The sequence below is a fragment of the Garra rufa genome, chromosome 18 (assembly GCF_049309525.1).
Source record: "Garra rufa chromosome 18, GarRuf1.0, whole genome shotgun sequence".
Lineage (NCBI taxonomy): Eukaryota > Metazoa > Chordata > Actinopteri > Cypriniformes > Cyprinidae > Garra > Garra rufa.
In genome coordinates this window covers 30953754-30972315 of record NC_133378.1, presented here as the reverse complement: position 1 = coordinate 30972315, position 18562 = coordinate 30953754, and positions in this window count along the sequence as shown.

Here is an 18562-nt window from a genome sequence, read left to right as displayed (position 1 = left end):
AGTAATTTGTTACTCCCAAGAATCTCGCTTGTGGACTTAAGGCCCGTTTACACCAAGAATGATAACGAAAACTATAAATACAACGATAACACCAGTGAACGGTAACTGTCTGTTTTTTGTTGCATTTACACAACTTCAAACAGTAGATGTCCTCAGCATGCACGTTTCGAGTGCATCTAAACAATGAATCTAGCTTAAACTATCTGATCTATAATGTAGTCAATATTGTGTAATAAAAACAATACATACTCTTTTCTACTGCAACTTCAAAGGAGGCAAGACAATGTTGTCCAAACTAGCACTGAATTCCTGAGGTAATTGCATGTTTTATGTTATTCCGTTTGCTGTGCAATGACTGTTTGGTTCTCTAAAATGTGGCCTGCTATTTCAAATGCGCAAGCCCTTTAAATTTGAATAAAATCTGAGTAGCTGTCAGTTTTTTATTGTTCATAAGCTGCAAAAAAAAATTGTTCTGAAAGTGATCTCAACAATATCGTTCCCCTGTATCATTATCGTTATAGTTCTGGTGTGAACTCTGCTATTCTCTTAACTTTAAAACGATTTTTAGAATGTTATCTTTATAGTTATAGTTATCGTTATCGATCTTGGTGTGAATGGGCCTTTAGTGCGCCCTTCGGTGTCAAGTATGAATGAATGAATGAATGAAACAAATCACACACTCAATAATTGCGCTGTCGCTGGATGTTATATTATTGAATTTGTACTATTCACTTTTAAATAGTCAATACCTGTATATTGCGACACCCCTAATTAACACAATAAGGATATTTCATTATTTAAATAACACAATTATCTTCAATACTGGTATAACACGACACCCCTAATGTATGCACAGAATTGTGAGAAATTGTGAGAAAAAACTCTGAATAGAGTGTTTTCACAACATCTTATTTCATCAATCGATTATATTGGTGGCACTGAACGTAAACAGTGCCACTGAACCAAACAGAATTCGCGAATTTTACTGATTATTGCTGTTGAAAATAAGTTATTGTCATGTTTTGGGCTGAACTGATCAATCGGAATGGGAAAAACATTTGGAGTATTTGGAGTAACAAATCAAGGAAAGGAATGCAAAAACTGTCTGAGGAACAAAAGGTGTTTATCGTGGGCCAAACTGAACCAGAATTTCCAGAGCAAGCATTTTGACAATATTTGTGTTTGTTCTTATCATTTTCGGTTAGGTATGTAAAATATTAGGCTAATATCTTAATTGCTGCTTGTACATATATCTTTACCACCTTGTAACTTTAGTTTGTCAAAATATTGCGCCATTTCCTGCTTACTAAGTCCTTCTCTTAATGATTTAACAGCTTCCGCACATTTTTTTTCCGTGGTTTAGACAGCATAAATTAGCAGAAAATTGTATTAAGTAGTACATTAACTGTGCAATCCATGCTGTTGTTTACATCCGAGTAACTCCAATATGGTTGCGTATTAGGGTAACTGACCAAACCGTGATGTAAGTGAAAACCCTCTATTGCGAGAAAAAAAGCCTGAATACTGAATTTATATTTCGCATATATTACTTTTTTCCCTCGGAATTACAAGATAAAAAGTTAAAAATGACCTTTTTCTTATTTATTTTTTGTTCTGTTGCATAAACAGGCTTCCATACAGTGTATAAGTTATCAAAGTACACAATAAAGCCTTCTTATACTGCCAATGTCTCATTTAATGCTCCTGGTGGGAAAGGTAGGACATGCTTGCTGATTTTACATGAAATATGAGCTATTATAAGTGAGCCTCTTGCTAAACTTATAAAGTATGCTATAGTGTTACTCTTTATGCCTAATAGCCTAGTTTGTCATTTAGGCTTCATTCAGTAATTGACTTTTCAGACATTAAAAACAATATGAACAGATGGTTTTGTGAATTTTGAAACCAAAAACTTGCTTTAGGAAATGAAGTTTAATACATCAGTGGTTCTCAACTGGTGCGTCATAACCCAAAAATGAATCTGATATGGTTGTTTGGTAGAAACGAACTAAATTGGGCAGGTGTTTGATGTTCCATGTCTTACAATAGGCTAATATCCTGGGCCACTGCTATTATTGAAGTGTTTATTTTGTGTTTCAGAGAGGGAGGTTCTTCTGGATTCACAGCGGTGCCCAGACAAACATTCATCAGCCCCCATTCTCCAAGGACAGGATGATACACTCGAAAGCCAATTAGGTGCATTGAGCAGAACGTAAACCATGGGCAAAAGTGTGTTTACTTCTCACCTTTGCTCGAGCAATGTAAATAGTCTCAGATTGTGGCCCACACCAGCAGGCTTACATGATGAATCGCAGCTCGCCTTCATTTTCAGCCGTTTTTAATGTTCGGTCGGATCTACTGAGCGCTCCGCTCTCTTTCTCTTCCCTTCCCATTGAAATATTGCTTTTTCCCGCGCCGTAGCTCTCCCCTCAGAATTGAACAAATGAAGAGTCAGCATTCGCAGGTTAATACAATATCAAAGTATGACAAATTGTTCAAAGGCAGGCCAGGCCGAAACGCATCTGCATAAAAGCTGACTGGCAGTAGACCGGCGGCTTTTTGATACTATATCTTCAGACTGACAATCCCGGTGGACTTTAATGCATTTTTTTGCATAGCATTATCACTTTTTTTTTTTTTTTTTTTTTCATGCGCACAGATGAAATGTGGCCCAATTATAGAGGTTTTTGTATTAAGGAAGCAGGTAGTCTGGCATGAACTTTGGTCTGTGTTTGTGTGATATTTCCTGCCCTATAGCACAAAAGTAAAGATGCGTAAGATGTTTCTCTCAGTAGCTTTATAGGGAATAGCGTCATCCTGTGACAACATAAAACCCCCTATGGGTGGAAATGTTGATGTATTAAAAGAGATAGAGCAGTTAGCATAGCCGTAAGACAAGAAAATCGCTATAGGGCTTCCCTAAACCTGCTGTACATGGTGTCATGTGGGGCATCTTACCCTGTTATTTCTCTGGGGTTGACACATGCGTCACTTAGAATTGATTTTGTCACTAATGGAGCAGATGTTTTATTCTCACATTTTTATACAGGTTTATAATAAGAATCTTACTAGTCTCTTTATAATGATGGTTGGACTTCTATGGGAGTGTTAACGTTTTCTGAAACTGTTATCTCATTATTCTTTTTTTAAAAGCTAGTTTCAGAAAGCAGATTTGGAAGTATAACAGTTTAATTAGAAATAGTATTGTTTATTTTTAATTGTGCACAGGATTCTATTTGTTTATTTATTAATAGCAAGTTTTTAGTTCAAATTAATTATAATATAAGCGTGGTGTGTGATCATTGTTACAGCATAATAAAAAAAAGCTCAGTTCTTATGAATTAAAGAAGATAATGTTTAGATCATAATAAACAAATAAATAAACTACTGTTTTCTGAAGAGTATATTATATAATTAATAATAATAAACAATTTGATGTATGAGATTGATGTTGCCAAAATATTCTAGTCAAAAGTATACTAATATATTTACATCATATTTATACATAACATTACTGTTTTTTCAAGCCAGTTTTGCAGATTATTGAATGACAGTTACATATAAAAACATAATATACATTTTAATAAATCAGAGCCAAGAAATATATTTTACACATTATAAATTACACATTAATGTTTGTAACCAGTTCCAGAACATATATTTATGACTTATTACAATTATATATAAAATGTAAAATAAATAAGAACTTCTGATCATTCAGTTGTCATCATAATCAATAACTGATGTTACAAAAAGTACGTTATAAAGCTCATGTCTAATCAATATAAATATATATTAATATATGTACATAATTCATACATTTTAGAAAGCAGAATATTTTACTGATACATATACATATACATATACATATACACATACATATACATACACATACATATATACATACATACAACATATGCATACATAACAAGCCAGTTTTAAAATGCTGATTATTGACTGATTTATAAATAAAAAACCTAATATACGTTTTAATAAGAACTAAGAAATATAGTATTTATCTATCTATCTATAGATATCTTTATACACACAAGCACACACATTTTAATAAATACTTAAACTTTATTTCTGATCATTCCATTGTCATAATAATTACATTATTTATTATTGCAATTGTATATAAATATATAAAACAAAACATATAGAACTGAACTTTTTCTGATTATGCTTTAAGTATTATAACCACATATCACATGAACCCATTTGCAGAGCGTAAATGCAATTGCTGTTATGATTGCATTGTTTACTAATTCTCTCTAATTGATTCCAGGAGATTGTACCGCACATACTGTGACTGATAAGGCCAATTCAAGCTGATTTTCGGCCAGACCTCCGTGTCATCCCCTGTTATTGAACGCTACGGCGGCAGGTGACAAGGTGAGTAATATCAGGCTGCTGTAAGCCACCAGGGAGGGGGTCTCACACAATGTCTCCCCCCAGAGAGTCGCCCCGCTCCCCTAAGCCGCACCACAGGCACTGTTAAATGTCAGACATCTCCACAGTAGAAGCCTTAATATCAGACAGCGGGACTGGGACAAAAGATCAACTTGGAGTGCTATGAAAGGATAATAACTATTGTAGCTAAAAATGCTTGCTTTTCGGCTCTAATGAGACGGAGAGTACAGCTTTAAAGCTCACGGTTAAGGCCTAATTAATCATTCTTCGTGGCAGTCTCCCGCGGATATCCATTAGAGTTTTATTTCAGAAGCCACCGTGCCTTCAATGGCTCTCCAATTGTTTTGGAGGGTTTTATATTAACCTGAGTGTAGATTGATTGCTCGAGGTATGAATAGAACGCATGCGGAGACGGATAATGTTCTGCTGTTGTACGATGCGGTGCAGACAAAAGTCCTGCAAGATTCAAGCAGGGTTCTGCATCTACTTTGACTGCATTGTGACTGTATCATGGCTGTGTTTGTTGTCTGACATTTTGAAGCCATGCAATTTTGCATCAGCTAGCTGAGGGAGCTCCGGTATGAAACGAAGCACTCTACTGTTGTCTATGAGGTGAGAAACAGAGCTCACGACCTCTGTCACATCCAGTGGCCCCCCGCGGCCAAAACCGAGCACCCTTGATGGGTTCATCCTGGCATAAATTAAAAGCGCTGAACGTAAACAGTCTGTTAATTTTCCCTGCTGGCCTGTGGAGGAGATCTCCATCACGGCTGGATGTTCAGCCTCTAGCTGTGCTGGGGGTGGAAATGGCCAAGAGAGGCGGCCGCCCCCGCTGCGTTCGCTACAGGAGGGATGCATACAGATTTAGTTTGCTTAATGAAGGCTAATTGTTTGCGAGGGGATGACAAACACTCGGCCGCACTGTGTTGTCTAATATGAACAGGTTCCATGAGTTCAGCTGTCATTCTGTGCGTACCGCTCACAGCGATGGCCTCTCCCTGCCTGCTCCTCTTTGCAGCCCATCGCACACAGTTTGAAGTTGGTTGTTATGCTCTCTGACTTTTATAATTAGAATACAAGGATAAAGCATGTCTTTTGATGTTGCAGTTGTAACCCTTATTTCAAATGAAAATAATATAAAATGTAGGCCTACCAAAAAAAAATATTGTAAAGAGGTAATTTATATGGGTGAGAGCCTTTTCCAGACATGCAACATTCTAGTGATAACAGAACCGTTTCACCGTTCGTACCGTGAGTTTCATGGCAGAAGCCCAAATCCACTATAATTTTATATATAATACTGTTTTTTATGTGATGCAAGTTTTTAGGCAAGAATGTAGTTGTTTAGACTTCAAATATGTGGTTTGTTAATAAAGATAATGTATATTTGAGAATTTGCTTCAACATTTTTTGGAGATGTAAACTCTGCGTCAGTACTCGTGAATGCGCCAAAAGCAGCCTTACCTTGGCCATTTCTTCTGGAATTTGTTGCTAGCTGTTTTGTATCTCTAGTGGTTAAACATGAGATTAAATATTATTATTCAATAAATAATATTTTATAAAAATAGTTGTTGTATTTAATGGTATTTCGTATTGAGAAAAGGTGCCTGTGTTCATGATGGTGATATTAGTTACATTATTCCGCCATTAGATGGCGACAACAGACTGTTTTTATGAGTGAGTCAGCAGTAAAGACTTTTATGTTGAAAGAGCCTGAAACAGGGTTGTAAACAAGGAATTTTTTTTTTTTTTTTTTTTTTTTTTACTATCAACAACATCTAAGATACCAAATGCACCGACACCGAGCAGCGCTGTCATCGTAAATCACCCTTAACAGATGAAAGGATAGTACGATAAAGATATCGCTTTCCTCAGCGGACATTCAAACTAATGTTTTATGCTGAATGTGAGATTGAGCTGAAGAATGAAGGCTGCATCATTTTTATTATAATACTCTTCATACAACATTTTTTTTCTGGTCCTCGAATCTGATTGGCTAATAAGAGTGTGATATTAGAGTCCAACAGAACTCCAACAGCCGTTTCACCATTTGTAATTGTATCACTCCGCCTGCAGTACTTCTCATAGCGAGTGTCATGGCGAAGCACAAATCCACTAGAATTTTTTAAATATTACTGTTTTTGTGTCACGGAATGTTGTTTTGAGATGTTTTCAGGCCAGAATGTATATGTTTATAGTTCAAATATGCAGTTTGTTAATAAAGATAACATCTGTTTGAAAATTTGCTTTGACATTTTCGGAGATGTGAGTTCCAGGGTGTCAGCGGGCTTTCAGCACTCATGATCCCACCAAGAGCAACCTTATCTCAGCCATATCTTTTGGAATTTGCTGGCTCTGATGTCCCTATAGTGGTTAAACATGAGAGATAATTATTCAGGGTAAATCTAATACGGTCTTTTATGGTCTCATAAATCTATTATCTGTTCCAGAGCAAGTAGTTTTGGCAAAATCTCATCATGTTAATGTAAATTCATTGCTGTGTATCAGAGCACTGCCTGTGTACTTTTGACTGAATTGCCTAGCAACTTTTATTATGGTTGTTGTTGTAAGAAGGGTCTTATCTAGCAAAACTGTTGTTTATTTTCTAAAAAAAATAAATAATAAAAATTACAATTTATATACTTGAAAAGTATATAACTCCCGATTAATTTTCTTCTCCAATTTTAAAATCTTCTTACATTGCTGTTTTACCTTTTTTTGTAAAAGGCATTTGATCTTTGCACGTTCACTTTGTATATATTTGGTTGTTGATACTTCTGCAGCAATGTAGTACGATTTTGAAGTTAGAGGAGACAATGAGATGGGTGTTTTTCTGACCTACCCTAACTGTCTTGAACCTTGATAAGACCCTTCTTCCTCGGCTGGGATCATTTAGAGTCCTTTGAAGCTGCATTTTGGAAGTCCAAACTCACGGGCACCATAGAAGTCCACTGTATTGGGAGAAATCCTGAAATGTTTTCTTCAAAAAACATAAGTTCTTTACGACGACATAAACATCTTGGATGACAAGGGGGTGAGTAAATTATCTCCTTTAATAATAGTATTTAGTATTGGGAAATGGTGTGTGTGTTCGCAATGGTGGTTTTAGTTACATTAGAGTGAGTCAGCAGTAAAGAATGTTATGTTAAAAGAGATTAAAATGTTATTTTTACTTTAAACAGTGGCTTGTAAGCTTGTACTTTAAACAGTAGCTTGTAAGAAGCAGCCAACAAATGCACAAAGCAGTGCTGTCATCCTTAACAGATGAAAGGATAGTACGGTAAAGATATCCTCAGCAGACATTCAAACTAATGTTTTATTGTGCACATGAGACTGATCTAAAGAATGAATGCTGTATCAGATGCAGGTAATCACAATCGAAATATGCTGATTTTATTCATTTGGAGTGTTTAGGTTAAACCTTAACCTTTCTGGGTTTCAAAATCCATTCCTCTGTAACGCTCTCTGAATGCCCACTCATCTCTTCACTGCTTACATCAGTGAAAACTTTTGCACTAGGCAAATGGGAAAACGGGGTTCAGGTACAGTTCGCCTTGGCTTAACATCCCAGACCTCATTAATGCAAATCCACTTCCTACGTTCAGGAAGAAAATAGCCTTGATCCATGGCATAGCTCAGCTGGGTCTGGATGAAGCCGTGGGTTCAGGGGTTGGGTGGGCACATGTGCCAATCAAATGCATTATGCACTGTACATAATGTGAGGATAGTGGGTTAGCGACAACCCAAGAGCAGAAAATGGCCTGTTTACTGAACGAGTTGAAGGGTAATGTTTAGCAATCCTAAAGCTGTTTAATGAGTGACATTAGCCACCTTTGTTTGCTTAACATGATCAGACTTGAGGCTTTGATTACATTAGACAATGATTATTATACAGTAGCTGTTTGTTTGATTGCTTGTTCCTGGCGCTCTAAATGTCGACTGCACACAGAGTTGATGTAAAAAATATGCTTCCTGATGTGCAGGATATACAAATATCTTGATCTGAAATGTAGACTTATTACAATTGATTAATTAAACCTTAATTCTACTTCACATTTCAGTCTGTTCCAAGGTTCCTTATTTATTTAATTCATCTTCCTCTACATTTTTTTTGGCTTCTTTATCTTCAGTTTTCTCTTCCTCCTCAATTAATTTTTCTTATTTGCATTTTTCCCCTCTATTTTTTTCTTCTTTTTCCACAGTTGTTTTTGTTTATGAATATCATCCTGCGAAATTGCACAAAGCATTGCTATTCTCTTTTCCAATTAAATTGTCATGGCCCAAATAGTTCAAAATCAGTTTCTTGGTTCAGGCTTCTCAAGTGAAGGCATCTATGCATAGTCGGTTGGTTTTCAAGGCTTTTGCTGTGCATTCAGCATCACGGTGCATAACTCGCCTCTTTACAGCAGCGGGGGGAGCCATGATATGCAACTGAACCTAATTTTCAGTTGTGCATAAACACAGGCACGTCGTTTGGCTATGAACCCTAATTTGATTGCACCCATCCTGAGAAACTGCAGCATTTTTCACTCTTGAGTGATACATAAAGCGATTGAACTTGCAAACTGCAAATTTAATTGCATCATGTATGTTCTGTTTGCAAACGGCCTCTAGCATGTGCACCGCTGTTAATAACAACTGAGCATATTGTTGATATTTGATTGGCTGAGAGCTGAAGAGGCCAGACAGAGTGTTGGGAATGGAAAATGAGATTCATGACAGGTCGTTCACAGCTTTGTATTGTGAAAAACAAACACCAGTATAGAGTTTGACATGAACAACTAGATATTACAGACGTCGTCACACTGGACTCGCTGAGGGTAATTCCTGGCATTGTTTCTTTAAGAGGCCAGTCTGTTGGTGTTGAGCTATAAATGCATTAGTATATAGCGTGTCACAAAGATGCCGTAAAACAATATATTTGATTTCCACACGAGAAGTGGCTGGATGAGAAGAGCGGCTGGAAATGCTCAGCGCTCCATGAATTTGTGTCATGCTTTTTCTTGGGGGCTGTTGAGAAAAGAGCATGTACGCACACATTCATTATGTCTTTACACATGGGTAAGCTTCATCCCCCTGAAGAAAGGCTTTTCCTTTTTCTATTGTATAGAATGGCCAAGTCGAGATGGGCGTTCAGCGTCCAAAAAAAGAGCTGCCAAGGATGTGTGTGCATGTGTGTGGCATTCTCTTTGTGTATCTATATGTGTGTGTGTTTGCATGAATATGGCCTTTCGTTTATGGACAGTGCACTATTTCAGGTTAAGAGAGCCCATCTCCCTAGAAACATCATGTCAGTATGGATTAGAGAACTTCTGTTTTGCCAAAAGGGAAAAAAGTGTTCCCACCGCACGCAATTATAATAAGCAAACAGCCTTGAGTCATGAGAGAAAGAAGGGGAGAGCGCAGAACAGATGGTGCAGAGGAGTAGGTTTGGGAACCAGGAAATGATTCCCATTTAGAATAGGTCCCATTAAATAAAAAACAAAAATTTTATGTCTTTTTATGTCATTTTTTATGGTTTTTATTTTTGTTAATAGTTGTTAAACTTACATTCTTTCACCACTACTGAATTCACAGCACAAAACCTACAGTGAGCTGTGCAGTTTGATTTCTGAATGAATTGCTCTTTTGAGCCAGTTCTTTTTGGTAAATCAAAGCAATATTGAACCAGTGTAGTGAGTGACCAGTGTGTAAATACGAATATAAATAAATGAGCTCTTTTGAGCTTGTTCTTTTATTAGTGATTCAAAATCCTGCATGCTACCAATACTTTCGGACTCCTGAATGAATGGATCATGAGAGTCAGTTATGTTAGTGAATCAAAAACATATTGCACAACCAGTAAAATGCAATTAACAAATAAATAACTCTTATGATTTGGTTCTTTTTCATTGAATCAAAATCATACTGTACCATCAGTATAGTTGGACATCCAAAAGAATGACTTGTATGAGTCAGTTATTTTTTTTTTGTGAATCAAAAACATACTGTGCAACCAGTATAGTATGATTCACAGATAAATGGCAATCAGCACTAGTACAGTCACACTCCCGAAAAAATGACTCATATGAATCTGTTGTTTTTAAAAAAAAAATCAAAAACACACTATTGTTACGCCAGGCCAGCAGAGGGAGCCCTTACCCCCACTGACTGTTGCTGCTCCCTCTGCTGCCTCTATGGTTACTTCCTGTTTGTCTACCATAAAAGCCAGCTTCACACACACACTCATTGCGAAGTATTGATTTACATTTGTGGACATTACTGAGCATTTTTCCCTGTTTGTTTTCCCTGTTTTCCTAGTCATAGTCATAGTCAGTTTATCCCTAGTCTTAGTCGTAGTTTTCTAGTTTCTGGTTTTCATTTCCCTGTTTCCTTTGGACTGCTCTCCTGGATTTTGACCCCACGCCTGTTTACTGGATTACGCTCTTGGATTATCTTTGCTGTTGTTGTTTGCTGGTGTTTTCGACCCTGTCTGTCTGACTACGATCTGCTTAATAAAGCCTTGCATTTGGATCCTCACTCTTGGTCGTCCCGTTTGTAACAGAATACTTCGCCACACCCGGATCCAGCGGCTTTATTCACCACCAGCAGAACAACCATCAAGAATGGATTCAACAGGAAGTTTGTCCAACCCCGTAAGTCTGCTCTGCTCCATCTTTCAAAATGGCCGTCCCATCGAGCATTATGTGAGGGATTTCATTGCTTATTGTTATCTGGCACCTTACGATGAGACCTTAATGAAGGAGTGTTTTTGGAGTGGGTTGGACACAGATATCGGTTACAATTTACCCGATGAGGACCCTAGTTGGACCCTCGCACAGTTTATTGACTTTGTGTTGTCGCATTGTGGATCTCCGTTCACTGTGGGAGTACTAGAAGGGCCTCAGCACAGGATGTCTGTTAGCTCAGAACCACAGCACAAGATGTCTGCTAGCCCAAAGCCACAGCGCAAGATGTCTGCTAGCTTCGAGCCACAGCACAAGATGTCAGCTAGCTTCGAGCCACAGCACAAGATGTCTGCTAGCTTCGAGCCACAGCACAAGAGGTCTGCTAGCTTCGAGCCCAAGCACAAGATGTCTGCCTTTCAGGAGCCCGTTCACAAAATGGCCGCCTTTCCCGAATCAGCTTTCGGAATGACCATCCTTCCTGAGTCCGCATTCAAGATGGTCACCCGATTGGACCCAGCTCACAAGAAATCTACCACGTCTGACTTATCTCACAAGATGGCTGCCACCCCAAGACCCGATCACAAGATGGCCGCCATTCCCAAGCCGGTTCACAAGATGGCTGCCACCCCCAAGCCAGTTCACAAGATGGCCGCTGTCCCAAAGCCTGTTTCCAAGATGGCTGTCCTTCCCGAGTCAGCTCATAAGATGGCCGCCTTTCCTGAGTCTGCACCCAAGATGGCCGCCCTTCCTGATCCTGTTCGCAAAATGGCCGCTCTTCCAGACCCTGCTCACAAGATGGCCGCCGTTCCAAAGCACGTTCATAAGATGGCTCCCGTTCCTGAGTTCCCGGTCAGAATGGCCACCACGCCAGAGCCTGCTGCGAAGATGCCCGCCACGCCAGAGCCTGCTGCTAAGATGGCCGCCACGCCAGAGCCTGCTGCAAAGATGGCCGCCACGCCAGAGCCTGCTGCAAAGATGGCCGCCACACCAGAGCCTGCTGCAAAGATGGCCGCCACGCCAGAGCCTGCTGCAAAGATGGCCGCCACGCCAGAGCCTGCACCCAAGATGACCGCCACGCCCGTGCTTGCACACAAAATGGCCGCCACGCCTGAACCTGTACGCAAGATGGCCGCCATACCTGAGTCTGTTATTAACAGGGTGGCTACAGCGCCAGACTCACACCCTTCCAGGACGTATCAGAGACTAATGTCTAGCTTGGAGGACCCACCACTGCGGTCGGCTCGTTCAGCTGGTCCCTTACTGTCAGCCGAGCCAGCATCTGCTAGCGCCACGTCAACCAAGCCAGCGTCTGCTCACGCCACGTCAACCAAGCCATTGCCTGTGAACGTCATATCTGCTTCTCTCGAACCTGCACCAGCTGCCGTTCCTACCAAGTCAAGTCACGTCACAATCACTGTCCCTGCCAGGACAAGTCAAGATACAGCTGCTGTTCCTGTCAGGCCAAATCATGTCGCAGCAGTCGCTTCTTCAGAGCCAAGTCAAGCAGCTGTTCCCTCCGAGCCAGGCCAAACCACAGCTGTCCCTGTCACGCCAAATCAAGTTACAGCTGCTGTCCCTGCCGAGTCGAGTCACGTCACAGTCACTGTTCCTGCCAGGACAAGTCAAGATACAGCTGCTGTTCCTGTCAGGCCAAGTCAAGCAGCTGTTCCCTCCGAGCCAAGCCAAGCCACAGCTGTCCCTCTCACGCCAAATCAAGTCACTGCTGCTCCTGTCATGAAGAGTCAGGTCATAGCTACTCCTTCACTGCCAAGTCACATCTCCCCTGAGCATCCAGAGCCTTCACTCTCAAGCCAGACAGAGCCAACGCTCCCAAGCCATACAGAGCCAACGCTCCCAAGCCATGCAGAGCCAACGCACCTAAGCCATGCAGAGCCAACGCTCCCAAGCCATGCAGAGCCAACGCTCCCAAGCCATGCAGAGCCAACGCTCCCAAGCCATGCAGAGCCAATGCTCCCAAGCCATGCAGAGCCAACGCTCCCAAGCCATGCAGAGCCAACGCTGCCAAGCCATGCAGAGCCAACGCTCCCAAGTCCCACAGAGCCAACGCTCCCAAGCCCCACGCCAAATGACCCGGAGGGCATTCCTCCGCCAACTGTGCTACCTGTTATGGCTATCGCCATTTTGAGTGTGTGGGCTGCACACTGTGCCCCAGTGGCCTCTTCTGCCCATGAGTCTGCCCACAAGTTTGTTCTGGAGAGCTCTTCTGCACGCATGTCCGCTGCGCCTATACCTCCTTCGGAGGTGGCGTCCATAGCGGAACTTCACGCTCTGCCCGCTCAGCCAAGGCTTCACGCTCTGCCAGCACCGCCAAGGCTTCTCGCTCTGCCCGCTCCGCCAAGGCTTCACGCCCTGCCCGCTCCGCCAAGGCTTCACGCTCTGCCAGCACCGCCAAGGCTTCACGCTCTGCCCGCTCCGCCAAGGCTTCACGCTCTGCCCGCTCCGCCAAGGCTTCACGCTCTGCCCGCTCCGCCAAGGCTTCACGCTCTGCCCGCTCAGCCAAGGCTTCACGCTCTGCCCGCATCGCCAGTGCTCCCTGCTCTGCCAGCGCCGCCAAAATTCCCTGCCCTGTCTGCTCCGCCAAGGTTCCTTGCTCTGTCTGCCCCGCCAAGACTCCCTGCTCTGCCTGCACCGCCTAGGTTCCCTGTCATCTCTGTCTTGGCGTTTGGGGCCGTTCCAGAAGTCTCTGTCTGCCCAGGAACTGCCCCGAAAGTCGGTCCTGAAGTTCTCGTCTGCCTGGTCACGGCTATGGAGGCCACGTTCTCCCATGAACTCTCTACTTCTCTCCTTGCTCTGTCTGCCTCCTCTATCCCTGTTCTCCCCAGGTCCCAGTCCATGATGCGGCCACCTGTTCCGCCCTGGAGGGCTTCTACGCCTCCTGTTCCGCCCTGGAGGGCCCCTGCGCCTCCTGTTCCGCCCTGGAGGGCTTCTACGCCTCCTGTTCCGCCCTGGAGGACTCCTGCGCCTCCTGTTCCGCCCTGGAGGGCTCCTGCGCCTCCTGTTCCGTCCTGGAGGGCTCCTGCGCCTCCTGCTCCGCCCTGGAGGGCTCCTGCGCCTCCTGCTCCGCCCTGGAGGGCTCCTGCGCCTCCTGGTCCGCCCTGGAGGGCTCCTGCGCCTCCTGCTCCGCCCTGGAGGGTTCCTGCGCCTCCTGCTCCGCCCTGGAGGGCTCCTGCGCCTCCTGCTCTGCCCTGGAGGGCCGCTCCGCCTCCTGCTCCGCCCTGGAGGGCTCCTAAACCCCTTGCTCCGCCTTCGGCTTCGCCCCGGAGGGCTTCTACGCTTCCTGCTCTGCCCCAGAGGGTCGCTAAGCCTCCTGCTCCGCCCTGGAGGGCTCCTAAGACTCTTGCTCCACCTCAAAGGACTGCTCTGCCTCCAGCCCTGCCCTGGAGGGCTCCTGAATCTCCTGCCCTGCTCTGGAGGGCCTTTGCCCCACCTGTTCTGCCTCAGTCTCCTGGCCCCCCCACCGCTCCCCTGGACTGTTTCCTCCTGTTGTTTTTTGGAGCGTCTGGAAGCCGCTCCTTGGGGGGGGGCTATGTTACGCCAGGCCAGCAGAGGGAGCCCTTACCCCCACTGACTGTTGCTGCTCCCTCTGCTGCCTCTATGGTTACTTCCTGTTTGTCTACCATAAAAGCCAGCTTCACACACACACTCATTGCGAAGTATTGATTTACATTTGTGGACATTACTGAGCATTTTTCCCTGTTTGTTTTCCCTGTTTTCCTAGTCATAGTCATAGTCAGTTTATCCCTAGTCTTAGTCGTAGTTTTCTAGTTTCTGGTTTTCATTTCCCTGTTTCCTTTGGACTGCTCTCCTGGATTTTGACCCCACGCCTGTTTACTGGATTACGCTCTTGGATTATCTTTGCTGTTGTTGTTTGCTGGTGTTTTCGACCCTGTCTGTCTGACTACGATCTGCTTAATAAAGCCTTGCATTTGGATCCTCACTCTTGGTCGTCCCGTTTGTGACAACTATACTCATATTGTTCAACGAGTATAGTGTGTTTCTGTATAAATAAAAATCTTAAAGCACAGTGTATGAATAGCCTATTCCTATATAAAATAATCTTATGAGACAGTTGTTCTTAGTGAATCATAAACATATTGTACAACCTTTATAGTGTGATTCACCAGTAAATGAATCTTATGATTTGGTTATTTTTATTGAATCAAAATCATACTGCACCATCTGTACTGTAGGACTGCCAAAAGAAAGACTCATATGGTTCTCAAGAATCATACTGTGCAACCAGTGCTGTACGATTCCCAAATAAATGACTCTTTTGACTCAAAATCATACAGCGACACTAATACAGCCACACTCCTAAAAAAAATTATTGATATGAGTCAGCTATTTTTGTGAATCAAAAACATATTGCACAACCAGTATAGTGTGATTCACCAATAAATGACTCTTAATGATTTGGTTCTTTTTTTTAAAAATCAGAATCATACAGTGCCATCAGTACAGTCAGACTTCCAAAAGAATGGCTCTTATGAGTCAGTTATTTTTATTGAATCAAAAACATATTGTTCAACCAGTATAGTGCGATTCGCCAATAAATGACTTTTATGATTTGGTTCTTTTTATTGAATCAAAATCATACAGTGCCATCAGTTGAATGTCCAAAACAATGACTCAAATGAGTCATTTATTTTTAGTTAATTAAAAACATTGTTCACCTAGTATATTGTGATTCACCAATAAATGACTCTTATGATTTGGTTCTTTTTATTGAATCAATGACACAGAGCACCATCAGTACAGTCTTCCAAAAGAATGACTCGTATGAGTCATTTATTTTTAGTGAATCAAAAACATATTGCACAATCAGTATATTGTGATTCACAAATAAATTACTTTTATGATTTATTTCTTTTATTGAATTAATATCATACTGTGCCATCAGTACAGTTGGACACTCCTTAAAGAATGACTCATGAATTCGTTATTTTTAATAAATCGGAAACATACTATGCAACGATTGTATTGTGATTCTGAATAAATGACTCTTGTGAAAAAGTTATTTTTAGTGAATCAGAAACATACCACGCAGCCTGTAAATAAACTATTTCTAATAATAAATATGAGATGGTTCTTTTTAGGGAATCTAGAACAGTTTAAATCACTAAATTAAGAATAACTTATTGACTTCTGTACATTAAAAATACACATACATTTTCATGTATTAAGTGGTATTTTAGAATGAATGAATTATTAATATTAAATGTATGATTTTTCATGTCTGTGCTGAAAGTACCTCGTCCTTTTTGACTGCTACGGGTTGTAAATTCAACATGAGATATCCTTTTTCCAAATATTTCTAACTGACGAGCACTAAAAGAATTCTCAGTGGAACCCCTAAGGAACTAGAATCTGAATCAAAAACATTAAATTCCTTATGATTTCCATTCCTCCAGAGAAGAAAGATGGGGGGAGGGGTCCGTTTGAGAAAGAGAAAGAATGAAAAAAGGAGAAACGGAGATCTCATCAGTTCTCAACTGGATCTGCACCATGTAGAGTAAACATTATTATCTTAATAACATTTTCAATTAGCTTTAACCCTCATAACCAGATGGTAATGGAACACGAAAAACCGAAAATTAATTAGAAAAATAATTTGTAATTACAAGATGATCTAAAAGCGCTTTCAGGTTCAGGCATGAGTGATGGTAGTTGAGATCTGGCCTAATTTTTTTCATCATATTCCCACCTTTGAGAAGCAATCTGTGCATAAGAGTATGGGAATATTCCCCACGTTTTTCTCCCAGCACCAGTGATTTATTTGATGCCTAGTTGTGTGTTGTTTCTCAAGTGGTTGGAGACAAAATCGCTTTTCCATTTCCGCTCCCTAATGGGCACATATCGGCTCATGGCTCATGTGTGTTGTGATGTTCTGTAGTTATGGAACATTACTTTCGTCATTTAGAAGAATGTGATTTTGTGTGGTTTTCTTGTCACATTATGGTGTTTTGTAGTGAGTGTCAGGAGAGAGATTGAGCATTGTTGATGTTGCTGTTTACAACAATGATATCCCAGTAATCAATTATAATCTGAAATATTTAATGTGTTTTAGAATGTAATTTATTTCTGGAATAGCAAATCTGAATTTTCAGCAGTCATTACTCAAGTCTTACTCAAATCAGTTATTAATTATTACTGGTGCTCAGTCTAAATTATGCATGTAACTCTGTTCCAAAAGTGTCCCAAAACATTCCTGCTCATTTCTAAGTTTTGGTTATCCTCCGCTATGGTCTGTTCACTCAGATTGCTTTCCCTGTAAGACACCTGTGAAACTCTACAGAGATTTATGAACCATCTCTGGCCCAGTGTGAGTGTGAAATGAGGGACGGTGATGGCAGACAAGCCCCATCTCATTTCATGTAATTAAGGTCATGGGAGATCTCAGCTGCCTCCTCCAGTGAGAGCAACCAAAGACGGGACAGTCACAGCTGGCTGGCCAGCCTAAAAGGGGTCTAGAGGGTCAGTTGATGCCCCATCCAGCACCAGATGAGCCGTTCACATGGCCCCTGATGGAGCCTGTCAAAAGGAGGAATGGTTATTTTAGCACAGCGTCAGTTTTTGGACAAACGTTTGCAACGATTTCTGCTCTTGAAAAGTGTTGCTGCCACCAACCCACTGAAATGTAAAATCTTTTTCATTTCAGATCTCTTTATGTTTCTTGAATATTTTCCCCCTCTTAGATAACGATATTACGGATAGGGATTGACCGATATGTGTTTTCAAGGCAGATGCCGATTATTACAGATCAAGTAGACCGACAACCGATATTTTGAACCAATATATATGTCTGGTGTAAAAATTAAAATGAATGTCGAAATTAAGAATAGCAAGTCTTCTCACCAAAACTTTCTTTAATGCTTTTAAATAATTTTATCTGCAAATCGGTTTTGAAAATGACTGCTACGATAACCATAAAAATGCTTAATATCAGCCAGGCTGATAATCGGTCTACCCTTAATTATGTAAATGGAGAGCAAAAGTAAACTCAGAAAGTATGTGTATATGTGTGTGTGTGTGTGTGTGTGTGTATATATACATTAAGTTGATATAACATCAAAATAAGTGATAAGTAATAAGTTGTTTCGTGCTTACAGTACAGTAAATTCGCAAAAATAGTGTTTTATTTTTATTTTTAAAATTAATTATCCCTTGAAACAAGGAATAATAATATTAATAAAAGCAAAAATAATCTGCCAATTTTTGTTTTTTGATAAAAGTTTTTTTTATTTTTTTTATTTATTCTCTATTTTTACATTTGAAATAATTTTGCCATTATTTAACAATTATTTAGTTAAATAAGTTTAATAAGTTAAATGTAATCTTTAGCTAATTTAAAAAAATCTAGCATATGTATATATATTAGGGCTGTCAAATGATTAATCGCATCCAAAATAAAAGTTTATTTTTACATACTAAATGTGTGTTTACTGTGTATATTTATTATG